General features: G+C 36.8%; 1 protein-coding gene across 4 annotated transcripts in view; it reads left to right on the forward strand.

Annotated features, from left to right (window-relative positions):
- Positions 1-12,632, forward strand: part of Zip99C (Zinc transporter Zip99C) — a 99,721-nt gene that overhangs the window by 67,225 nt on the left and 19,864 nt on the right. The window contains exon 2 of one of the 4 annotated variants that reach the window (XM_089096304.1): positions 10,583-10,629. The exons of the other annotated variants lie outside the window; for them this stretch is intronic. The gene's annotated coding sequence lies outside the window, so the exon portion shown is untranslated. The remainder of the gene's footprint in view (positions 1-10,582; positions 10,630-12,632) is intronic. 4 annotated transcript variants of the gene reach the window in all.

Below are 12,632 nucleotides of genomic sequence, written 5' to 3' on the forward strand. Positions count from 1 at the left end.
TTTAGCGGAAATTGTTTCATCAGGTCAAGAAAATGACAATATTTTATTTATTTCACTTTTGTTGGTTTGACATTACGAACAAACTGTTGATGAGAAATAAGTGGAAAAAATATCAAACAAACAATATCTACAAAGTTAGTTTCTCAACTGGGACTGTAGCCAGTCTAGGCATTAGATCCCATTTTAACAGTAGTGATTATTATACTGAAAAAAGCTTGAATGGCAAATGTATGAGTATATTTATTTTTTCGCAAGCTAACTTTCAAAAGATTGCCCGTGATTCGGTATAATTTGAAAATAAATGAATTAAGAAGATTCTATCGTTTCCATGCTACGTCTTCATTACTTTTCTTGTGGATTGGTAATAAATTCACATAGATAAATTAATGAAACGTATATAAATAAATTATAATTGGATTTGTTAAACAACTTTGAACAAAACAATATCCAAAGACATAATTTCCATTTTACTGTAACCAAATACAACGAATGGGACATCCAAAATTAGATACTTTTAGAATTGTCTTGAGGTTCGCTTTATTTTATTATTCCGTTTTTATTTACCGTGATGAAACTGTTTAAATCACTGAGTCCCATAAATTACAGAGAAGAATATTAGAAAGTAGTCTATTCAAGAACTCTGCCTTGTATTTTTGTCAGACCGTAACTGTAAGGCAAAACTGCATTTTGTTAAACCGCCTATAACCACCTAATCTAAAGGCATTACATTCACCCTTCATGACGGATCCGCCTTTATTTCTTTGAATGAGAAATAGCAAAGTAGAGTCCATCTAGCGGTAACAATTAATGCTTTTTCAAGCAAGTTTACATTATTTTGTACAGAAAATTCAAAGCAATTTTAAAAATCTGGCACGGCGAATAAATAGATCTGAAGCTAATGAACAATATGGTATAAAAATCTTGTCAATTCGGTTTAAATAGTAGCTTCAGCTTAGTCGCAAAATTCCATATTTAAAAAAAACATATTTTTCTAAAAAAAAAAAAAACTGAAGCAAATTTAAAAAAAGTAATGCGGTGAATTTATAAAGTTAAATCTCAGCTATGGAATAATACCAAAATTTTTACCTTTCGTTGAAACTTGAAGACGGTACGCGATCTATTTAAAATCGGTCAAAAACATGCATGGTAAGCATAAACCTTAAGGGTCAAAAGTGATTGGAAGGCAACTAACATCTCTTCTACGCCCACCAGTTCCCCAAACACATCCAATCAAAATTTTATGCCCTGGGGGCATATAAGGTTTTTATAAAAAGCTTTTTTGTAGAAACTTCAAAAAAGACTCATTCGATTGGAAACTCAAAGAGCTAGTTCTGTTTTTAATAGTCAATAGTGATTGGAGGGCAACTAACCCCCTCTCACGACCAACCTTTCACCAAACACATTCAATCAAAATTTTGAGATAGCCATTTTGTTCAATACAGTTGAGAATTCTGGAAGTTAGGTCTTTTAGGATAAGTTATACCCTGGGAGCATATACGGTTTTTATAGAAAGCGTTGTCGTAAAAACTTCAGAAACGGCTCATTCAATTGCAAATCTAAATGGCTAGTGCCCTTTTTAATGGTCGAAGGCGATTGGGAGGCAACTAACACCCCTTCCACGCCCACCATTTCCCCAAACACATCCATTCAAAATTTTAATATAGCCATGTTGTTCAACTTAGTTGAAAGTTTTGGAAGTTATATCTTTGAGCAGGACACTCCCCCACAGTATTCAGGGCAAGGGTTATAAGTTATGCCCTGGGGGCATATATGGTTCTTATGGAACGTATGCTCCTATAAACTTTAGAGAGGGCTCATTTGATTGGATATTAAAAGTTCTAGTTCACTTTTTAAGCGTAAAAAGATATCGGAGGGTAACCAGCTTCCCCCCCCCCCCAAAAAAAAACAAAACCTTTTTCCCAAATGCATCCGATAAAAATTTTTTAGATAGCTATTTTGTTAAAAAATAGTTCAAAGACCTTATAACAGAAACTTCGATGTCGACACAACCCCCAGGACCCGGGGGCAGGCTTTGTAAGTTGCGCCATGGGGGCATATATGGTTCATATGGAAAGGATGCTCGTGTTAACTTCACAGAGGACTCATTTTATTGGAAATTGAAAGTTCTAGTTCAATTTTTAAGAGTCAAGGGAGATTGGAGATCCAAAAAAATATGATATGGATTTCTGAAATCCAGAAATCCAAAAAAATATGAATTGTCATCAACGTATACTAGCGAACAACTGACAAAGAAAAGGAACCAAGATATTCACTCAAAAAACAAAACAACCCATTCATTAAATAAGTTGCAGAACCATTCCATTTGATTTTAGATTTTAATTGATGCATTTTCTTGCGGACGCCCTTTAGGAACTAAGGGGTTGTTCACGTGTTTGATTTGATGACTGGGAAAGTGGTTCAAGGTTTATTTCAGGAATTACAAAAGTATCGGCTTCTCTTTTGAGAAAACCGAAATATGACTCGTTTATTCTTAAATCACCGGAATCTCTGTTTAAGGCTAGACCTAAATTTTGGTATTTATAAATTTCAACAGCTTCTCTGTAGTGCTGAACAATACCTTTGTCATGCGAAATTAGGCTAGCTTGATTAAACAGAATAGTATGGTCTGGATTTTCAAAAATGTGCTCTGCCAGGGTACAGTCAAAAGTTTCTGTTTTTTCCGCTTTTAAAGTGTATTATTAATTGAACTAGTGCTGAGTTAATCTATCCGTTAGTCACTGATCAATTCTTCCGATATACCAAAGACCACACGAGTAAGGAATTCTGTAGACACCGGGGTTTTCACCTATCGGGATAGGGTCTTTACCTTGATAAATTTGGGACCTGATAGTTTTTCTGGGTCTATAGTAAGTGTAAATGTTATTTTTCTTAGATTTTTTGAAATGTGGTCTGAAACCCCTTTAACGTATTGGAGACCAAGATAAACTGAATTTTCCTTTTGATTTGTGCTTAAAAAAAACACAAATCAAAGGGAATATTCAGTTTATCTTTTCTCCGATACGTTAAAGGGGTTTCAGACCACATTTCAAAAAATCTAAGGAAAATAACATTTACGCTTATTATAGACCCAGAAAAACTATCAGGTCCCAAATTTATCAAGGTAAAGACCCTATCCCGATAGGTGAAAACTCCGGTATCTACAGAATTCCTTGTTCGTGTGTTCTTTGGTATATCGGAAGAACTGACCAGTGACTCACGGATAGATTAACTCAGCACTCTATTTCAATTAATAATACACTTAAAAAGTGGAAAAAAAACAGAAAATTTTGACTCTGCCCTTGCAGAGCACATTTTTGAAAAACCAGACCATACTATTTTGTTTAATCAAGCTAAGCTTATTTCGCATGACAAAGGTATTGTCCAGCACTACAGAGAAGCAGTTGAAATTTATAAATACCAACATGTAGGTGTAGCTTCAAACAGACAGTCCGGTGGTCTCAGAGTAATCATTCCAATTGTCATTTTCATCGGCAGATATGCCGATACTACATTAGTCCCTGAAATAAAAGTCCCATTGCTTTTTCTATATTCGAATAATACATGTAACCGACCCCTTGTGTCCCAATAGGCTTCTGCAAGACATGCCACCATTAAACTCCAAAATGAGATGACATAGTTCTGCAAATTATTTAATTGCTGGTTCGTTTTGTTTTTTGAGTGAATAAATTGTTTCCTTTTCTTTGTCAGTTGTTCGCTAGCATCCGTCGATGGTAGTTCGTATTTTTTTTGAGTTTGCGCAAATTGCGGATATTGGCAAATAACTCATCTTTATTGATGTTAGGTATTTTGTTATAATTCTTTTAATTTTCGGCTTCTATTGAATTTTCTTCATATTTAAAGTTTTTAGTTTTTTCTTTTTTTTTTTTGTTCTTTTCACATTGACTTTCCACGTTTGTTTTTTGTTGTTTTTTTTTTCTTCTGCAATTTACTTGGATAAATTGTTTCGTTTCGCACTGAAGAAGAGAGGCGTTTGTCCCTCTCGAAATATTCGCTTTGTTTTTTCAGTATTTTCATTTGGCCTATAAAAACCCCATTTTTGCTCGTTTTTCTTTCTTTATGTAACCCATCTGATAAGAACTTTGAGATAGCTTTTTTTTAAATAGTTCTAAGACCATATAACGAAAAGAAAGGGGTCGACACAGCCCCCCAGGGCCCGAGGGCAGGCGTTATAAGTTATGCCCAGGGGGAATATGTTCTTCTTATTGAAAAGATGCTCGTATAAAACTTCAGAGAGGGTTCATTTGATTGGAAATTGAAAGTTCTAGTTCAGTTTTTAAGAGTCAAAATTGGAGGGCAACTACCCCCCCCCCCCGAACATCCCCTTTTTCCCCAAATGCGTCTGCTAAAAATTTTGAGATAGCCATTAAGTTAAAAATTGTTTAGAAGTCAGATAACAAAAACTCAGGTGCTGACACAACCCCCCAGAGCCCTGGGGCAGGCGTTGTAAGTTATTCCCTGGGGCATATATAGTACTTATGACAGAGATGCTAGTACTAACTTCAGAGAGGGCTCATTTGATTGGAAATTGAAAGTTCGAGCTCAATTTTTAATAGTCAAGAAATTTAAGGGCAACTAACCCCCCCCCCCCACATCCTTTTCCCCCCCCCCAACCCATCCACTATAAATTTTGAGATAGCCAGTTTTTTGTAAATTGTTCAAAAATTAGATAACAAAAACTCCACCCAGGGCCCGGGGGTAGGCGTTTTAAGTGTTGTCCTGGGGGCGTATATTGTTCTTATGAAAGGGATGCCCGTATAAACTTCAGAGAGGGCTCATTTGATTGGAAATTGAAAGTTCTAGTTCACTTTTTAAGAGTCAAAAGATATCCGAGGACAACTACCCCCTCCCCCCCCCTACACACACCCTTTTTCTCAAAACTTACCTAAAGAACTGGGTAAAATTAAGACTTCCTTAAAAACAGTTCACACGTCAGATAAGGAAAGTACCTGTGTTTAAGCAACCCCCCAGGGTCCTAAGGCAGGCGGTATGAGTAATGCTCTTAGGGCATATATAGTTTCTTATGGAAGGGAAACGGGGTATTTTCCGGGGAGTAAACGCCGGCCACCATTTAAAAGATAGAGTTGGTTAGGTTAGGAATTTAATATAATGCGTTCTGGGTGACCTTCTTTAAATAATTCTCTGTAGTATTTCTATAATTTTCTTACTAAAGTATTATATTTCCATCATATTTTGGTATATTTCATTAGGATCAACCTAACTTCACTTCTTGAGTGTCGATGCTCTGCTTAACAAGCATCGTAAACTTGTCAATTTATTCATTTATTGGCGTCCTTGTCACATTGCCCCCCCCACTATTTTTCTATATATCGAAATTTAATTGACACCCCTATGAAAAAATCAAAGATAACAAGCAATTGTCAAAAGAGACAGATCAATGTCTGATGTCTAGATTCTCATTTCCAGTTGATAATGAGTCTCAATAACGATGCATTATATGTGGAGATATTAGGTGCTTTCAAATGCATATTGGATGAAGAACATATAAAAAAGATCAAGAAAATTTCCATATCAGAGAATACAGTTTCTTGGAGACTCAGGGATATGTCAGATGGCATTGAATCTATGTTAGTAAAAATAATAAAACACAGCCCCTGCTTTTTGATTCAAGTGGATAAAAGCACGGATGTATTGAATTTATGAATTTTGCTAATAATTGTAATATATTTGAATAACAACATGCTTGAGGAAAACCTGTTGCTATGCTATCCTCTTACTGAAAGATATACTGATGAGCAGGGCCGGATTTAAAGCTTTGGCGCCCCTAGGCCGAGGCGTTTTGGCACCTCTAGGTCCAAGCAATTTTTTTTTCGCGGAGACACAGAGATTTACGGGGAAATACCCATAACTCGGGGATAGTGGAAACCCTCAACGGAAGGCAACTGATAAGTGATGAGCCAAAAGTAATACAAGAGAGAGGTGATACCGAGCTCTCAGCTGCCATTTTTGGGAGATATCTGACAATTTATAAGCGGCTACGGAATTCCTGTGTTGTTTTAAAATCACTTTTCAGTAAATAGGACGTGCAGCCGCAAAATGCACCTGGCACTTCGACGATAAATCACATCAGTTCAGTTTTTGTTAAGGAAAAATTGCTCTGTGTTTTTTTTTTGCGCCCCTCGGCATTGTGCGCTATTAGGCCTGGGCCTAGTGGGCCTATGTGTAAATCCTGGCCTGCTGGTGAGGACATATTTGATGCAATAGAAAATTTATTTCAACCAACATAAATTGGCTGGGAAAAATTGTTGTGGTGTTTCTGGTGATGGCGGTAAATCAATGTCCGGCTATCACAAAGTTTTGAGGGGTTGCATCAAATACGTAGCTTTCCGTTTTTGTAGAGCCATTACGTTACCCAACGGCAAAGCCTAGCTTGACAACCCCTTCCTCATTTATTGAAAGAAGTTCTCCACCAAGCAGTCAAAGTTCTGAGTTATATTAAAGGAAATACAACAGAATAAAGACTGTTAAGATTGTTGTGTGAAAATATGGATAGCCTACTTGTCAGATTGCTTTTTCACACAGAGGTGTGATGGTTAGCTCGAGGGAAAGTACTCACAAAGCTTCATCTTAATACTTTTAGCCTTTTTAGAGACCCAGGATCAAAAATGGCCCTCTTTCACCCTTGAGATAGATTATCAAACGTCATATTAGTCCCCGAAGCCGCGCCATGCCGAAATGACGGCGGCGAATGCGTGATTCAGTATCGGCGGCGGCGCGTCGCCCCGCGTGCCGAAATTTTTTTGGCGGCGCGCCGCCGATTTTTAGACCGGCGGCGCGCCACGGCGCGCCGATTTTTCTGATTAAAAATAATAATAAAAATTCCACTTCACCAAGCACGTTCAACCTCGATTTTAGTAAGGATTTTTAAATGGTTGGCTAAAAACATTCAAGAACAATATGACAAAACAGGAATTTGTTGGGCGTGCGATCAGACCAAGTAGAATTCTCATTTTTAGCCACTAGACCCAGGGAAACCTATGTTGTGTTTTATGTTTAACATCGCATTGTTCCTATAAAATCCTGTGTTTAGTCATTTCCTTCTTGTTAATTAATTGGGCTAATGTGTGTATAACTTTCAAGTTTTGAAGTTCAAACATCTCCTGTTCATAAAATACATACGAAAAGGAAGTGAAAAAAAAAAAAAAAAAAAATAAAAAAAACGAAAAAACACTGTAAACAAATAAGATACGATGGATTAACAACACCAACAATTTTAAATCAGCGGTTACATCACTTAAGTTACAATTGATGTAACAAAAGTGAGTTTGTTCACTCTGCCTGGAGCCATTGATCTTTTTGCAGTCACTATCAGTCCTGTCGTGCTAAAAAGCCGTCTAGCTGGGGCACATGTAGCCGGTAAAGCCAGAACTTGACGAGCGTAAACTGCCACTTGCGGGATCTGATACTAGTATTGGACCTAGGGGTCCCACAGAATGCTGCAAATGGGCTTCTTCTTTGTATCTGCTGGAATAAGTTGATTTATAAGGGAGGACAAAGTTGCAGCTTCACCATTGGGCCCCTGTACCCTACACTATAGGAAGAACTTCACTGCACGTTTACCCTCTTTTCCTATCAACATGGAATAAAACTCTAAAATTCTTTTCTGGAAAAAGTGGTCAAGTTGTAACGTTTCAAATCAAAGTTTAAGGCTACTCCAACTTCAGTGTGCTCTGCTAACTGTGCAAAAAAAATGTAATTCATTTTTATAGATATATTTCTATACTAGCTCTAGATAATCTACCAAGCGGGAAACTGCCGCAAATCAGCATCGATAAATAAATAAAACCCAAAACGAACAAAAATAAAAATAAATAACTGAGTCAAACTCAAAACGAGCAGAAATTAACATAAGTTGGGCTCAAAACCCCTATGCCTTCCCAAGGCCAGAACATAATTTATAAATTTTTTTACTTTTATAACTTTAATAAATCAAATAATATTAACATTTTGATTACTAAATATCAGTATATGTATATTAAACTGACAATGCATATTCATTTGTAGTTTTGTCAGTAAAGTACAAATTATGTTCTGGCCCTGGGAAGGCATAGGGGTTTTGAGCCCAACTTACGTTAATTTCTGCTTGTTTTGAGTTTGACCCGGCTATTTATCGAAATTTCTGTTCATTTTGGGTTTCATTTATTTATCAATACTGATCTGTGGTAGTTTTACGCTTGGTAGATTATTTGATTTTATTTTTGCTCATTTTTGGTTTAATGGGGTTCTTTACTTTTCTTTGAAAAAACTTATTTTTTGGAAACAGTTCTTTTAATTAATTTCTGTTTGTTTTATATTGACATAGTCTTTTCAGGGAAAAAGAAAATCATACTTTAAATCTTTTCGTTTTTTTAAGAATTTATAGTTTGGCGTGCTATTTGTATGCTGGAAAACAATTTTCAGCAAAATTTAACAACATAGACCCTTATAAAAATCTGGACACAAATAGTAGTGTTTAGTTTAGTTTCATACCTCCTCTAGTTGACCTGAAATGGAAAACTTGATAACATTCGCAAAAAAAATTGTTTACTTTCTTTAATAGCTTGGATACACTTACGCTATTTTGATTTGGTCAAATTTTATGCAGAAGAAGCCCTGAAAGTTTGAACATAATACCCTAAGTCGTTCTTGGGATACTGCTGAGATGCCTTATTGGGAATTAGCATAAACACAGTGCATTTTGATTTAATCTTAAGGCAACATTTACTTTTTAAACATAAAGGCAAATGGGAGGGTGGGCGTGGTAGGGGGATTAGTTCCCTCCGATCACTTGCGACTATTAAAAAGGACATCAACCCTTTCTATTTTCAATCGTATGAGCCCTTTTCGAAGTTCCTAAGACCACTCCTTCGATACGAAGTGTCCTTGTCAAAACAGCAACAACAACAAAAAAGTGATACATTATACCCACATCGATCTTAACTATAAAAATGTGGAGCCTTCCAATCACTTTCAATTATTAAAAAGGGCACTAGGCTTTTCGATTTTCAAACTAAAGATCCCTTTTTGAGTTTGTACGGCAACGCTTTCTATAAACAACATATACGCCCCCTGGGAATAAATTACAACCCTTACCCTAAGGGCTGTGAGGGTGGTTGTCATCCTCTAAGACCTACTTTCCAGAACTTTCAACTACATTAAACAAAAGGGCTATCTCAAAATTTTGATTGTATGTGTTTCGGGAAATGGTGGGCGTGGATCATTTTCGACTATTAAAAAGGGCACAAGCCACTCCAATCTCTAATTGAATGAGCCCTTTTCGAAGTTTCTACGACAACTTCTTCGATATGAAATGCCCTGGTCTAAAGGAAAAAAAATATAATACATTGTGCCAACATCGTTCTTATATACCTCCAGGGCATAACTACAAAACCCTTTCCCTAAGGGCTGTGGGGGAGTAAACTCCTCAAAAAACATATTTTCTGTCTGGAAATCAGTTACTCTGAACAAAATGGCTATCTTAAAATTTTGATTGGATGTGTTTGGGGAAACGGTGGGCGTGGAAGGGGTGTTAGCTGCCTTCCAATCACTTTCGACTTTTAAAAAGGGCACTAGTTATTCCAATTTCCAATCGAATGAGCCCTTTTTGAAGTTTCTACGACAACTCCTTCGATACGAATTGCCCTGGTATGGAAAAAAAAAAATAAATAAATAAATAATACATTGTGCCAACATAGTTTTTTACTTAGACAGCTCGATTGCGCTGCCTATGATAACATCCTGAATTACCTAATGCTCTTTTACCTACCTCTTTTCATCCGAAAAATCAGAAAGAAAAATTAACAGAATTTTAAAGCGGAAGGTAGAATTTTTGTTTCAAGAAAAATTTCTTCTTCTCCCTCCTATGAACCGATATATATGGCGAGCCCAAGATGACAGTATTTATTTTTAAGAAACAGATTAGCCAGGATGACGGTTGAAGCCCGGAGGTCGATATCGATAACCAAAAAAGAGAGAGAAAAAACAAAAAAAAATGGCGGCGTGTTAGTGACGCCGCCGCCGATAGAATCAGCGGTGGCGTCAGCGCTCTGATGCAAGCTCGGTGGCGCGCCGCCGACTTTTCGGCGCTGCTTCGGGGTCTACGTCATATATAGCCTGTGTGGTCTTAGACCGTAGGTTCTTTACTAGGTTGCAGCTACCGCTGAGTTAGGTTGCCTGAGTTATGTTTATTCTCAAGGGAGGGGGGAGGCAATGTAGATTTTACCGCCCCCACTATCAGTACTGTAAATATTATAATTTTTTCCATAAATATAACAATTTTACCTTTATTGCCGCACCCAGGCATACCGCCCGGGGCGCTTGATCCCTTTAGCCCCCCTTGATCCAGCCCTGTCATACCCCAGAAAAGCAAATTTTCAAAACATATGTGAGTTATGTTACCTTGTGCGTGATACTAGGTTGCAGCTGGCGCTGCAACCACGAAAGTTGCAATTTTTGTCGAAGTTGCATTATATTTTAAATATTAAGCTTTGTTACATAAGAAAATACGTCGATTTTGCAACTTACTGTCAAACGAGTCCTTAAATACCTCTCTATGTTATTTCAGCTCCCCGCTAGCAACCATTGCGACGCTGAAGATAGTAACAAATTATGGTAAGAAAAACCTATTTCCTCGTTTTTCAAGAGAGAGAGAGGGGGGGGGGGTCTTCTGTATAGTTTTTGGACATTATGATTGTAATGGATCACTTTTCCTTTCGAGCCGACGCCATTTTTGAGGAGTTTCAGACTCTTTCTAAATTGCTATTCATTTGTTTTCGTAATAAACTTTCGCTATTAAGCTGCAAATGACATTTTTTTTTCGCACTCGGCAGCTTTTTCAATGTGCATTTTTAAACTTCGGTTACTATGAGCCGATGCTTGCTCTTTACTAGGTATTAAATAAAAAAAAAACAAGTTTTTTTTAACGGAAAGTAAGGAGAGACGTTAAAATTTAAAACGAACAGAAATTATTCCGTATATGAAAGGGGATGTCCCCTATTCAATGCCTCGCTCTTTACGCTAAAGTTTTTTATTGTTTAAAAATAGAGTTGTGGGAAAGTCAAACTTTAGAGTAAAGAGCTAGGCGTTGAGTAGGGGACAGCCCCTTTCATATAAGGAATAATTTCTGTTCGTTCCAAGTTTTAATGTCGCTCCTTACTTTCAGTTAAAAAAACTTGTTTTTTTATTTAATTTTTGAACGTTTTTGAATTAATGCAGGTTTTGATTTTGGCTCACCGTGCATGAATAATCAACACCAAATTTGCATATTAATTTTACTTTTATTTGGTTAAATGCTTTTCTCGAACGTTTTAAATTTTATTTACGAACGTTTTTATTAGTAATAAATATACGTAACTTACGTAACGAACTTCTATATTCATATATTTTTAATACGTATATTAGGGGGGTTCGCCCACTAGTCAATACCTCGCTCTTTACGCTAAAGTTAAATTAGAATAAATAGCTCTTTTGAAAGTACTAACAAATCTTTGGCTTAAAGAGCGAGGTAATAACTAGGAGGCGAACCCAATCATATACGTAACATTTTCTGTTCGTTTTAATTTTTTATGTTGCTCCTTACTTTCAGTTGAAGAACTTGTTTTTTTTTTTAATTTAATTTCTGACCTCTTTTTTAAATAATGCTGGGAAATCCGGCAGCCCCTTCATAGTAATGTCCCTTCCCCCATGAAAACTTCCTCCCTGTAAAGATTCTCCCAAATACACTCCGACCCATCCCCCCCCACTACCAGAAAAAAATCCCCCCTGAAAATGTCTGTATATTTCCCAAGAACCAATACTATATGTTAACATTGGGTAAAGTTCATAACTTTCAGCCCTCCCCCCGGGGACTTCGGGGGACTAAGTCATCCTAAAAGACATAGTTATCATATTCTTGACCATGCTGAACAAAATGGCTATCTCGAAATTTTTATCGGGTGACTTTGGAAAAAAACGAGTGTGGGAGGGGGCCTAGGTGCCCTCCATTTTTTCTGGTCACTTAAAAAGGGCACTAGAACTTTTATTTCCCATTCCAATGAGCCAGTTGTCCTAGAATATTCCCGCGATATTCTAGGACAGCTGGGTCGATACTATCACCCCTGGAAAAAAAACAAAAACAAATAAACACGCATCCGTGATCTTTCTTCTGGCAAAAAACACAAAATTCCACATTTTTGTAGATAGAAGCTCGAAACCTCTACAGTAGGGTTCTCTGATACGCTGAATCTGACGGTGTTATTTTCATTAAGGTTTTATAACATTTAGGGGGTCTTTCCCCCTTTTTTCGAAAATCAGACAAATTTTCTCCGGCGCGTAACTTTTGATGGGTAGGACTAAACTTGATAAAACTTGTATATTTGAAATCAGCATTAAAGTCTGATTCTTTTGATGTATCTATTGGTATCAAAATCCCGTTTTTTATAGTTTCGGTTACTATTGAGCCGGGTTACTCCTTACTTACAGTTCGTTACCACGAACTGTTTGACAAGCTATCGTTGCAAAAGTGAAACATGTTCTGGATATAACCTATGCTTGACAATTAGTTAGTTGCTATTATTTTTTTTTTACAGAAAAAAGGTTCAATTCCTCCCTCCAAATCAAATTATTCTTTAAGTCTC

The sequence above is a fragment of the Artemia sp. Qi Xiang Cuo genome, chromosome 1 (assembly GCF_049724085.1).
Source record: "Artemia sp. Qi Xiang Cuo chromosome 1, ASM4972408v1, whole genome shotgun sequence".
NCBI lineage: Eukaryota > Metazoa > Arthropoda > Branchiopoda > Anostraca > Artemiidae > Artemia > Artemia sp. Qi Xiang Cuo.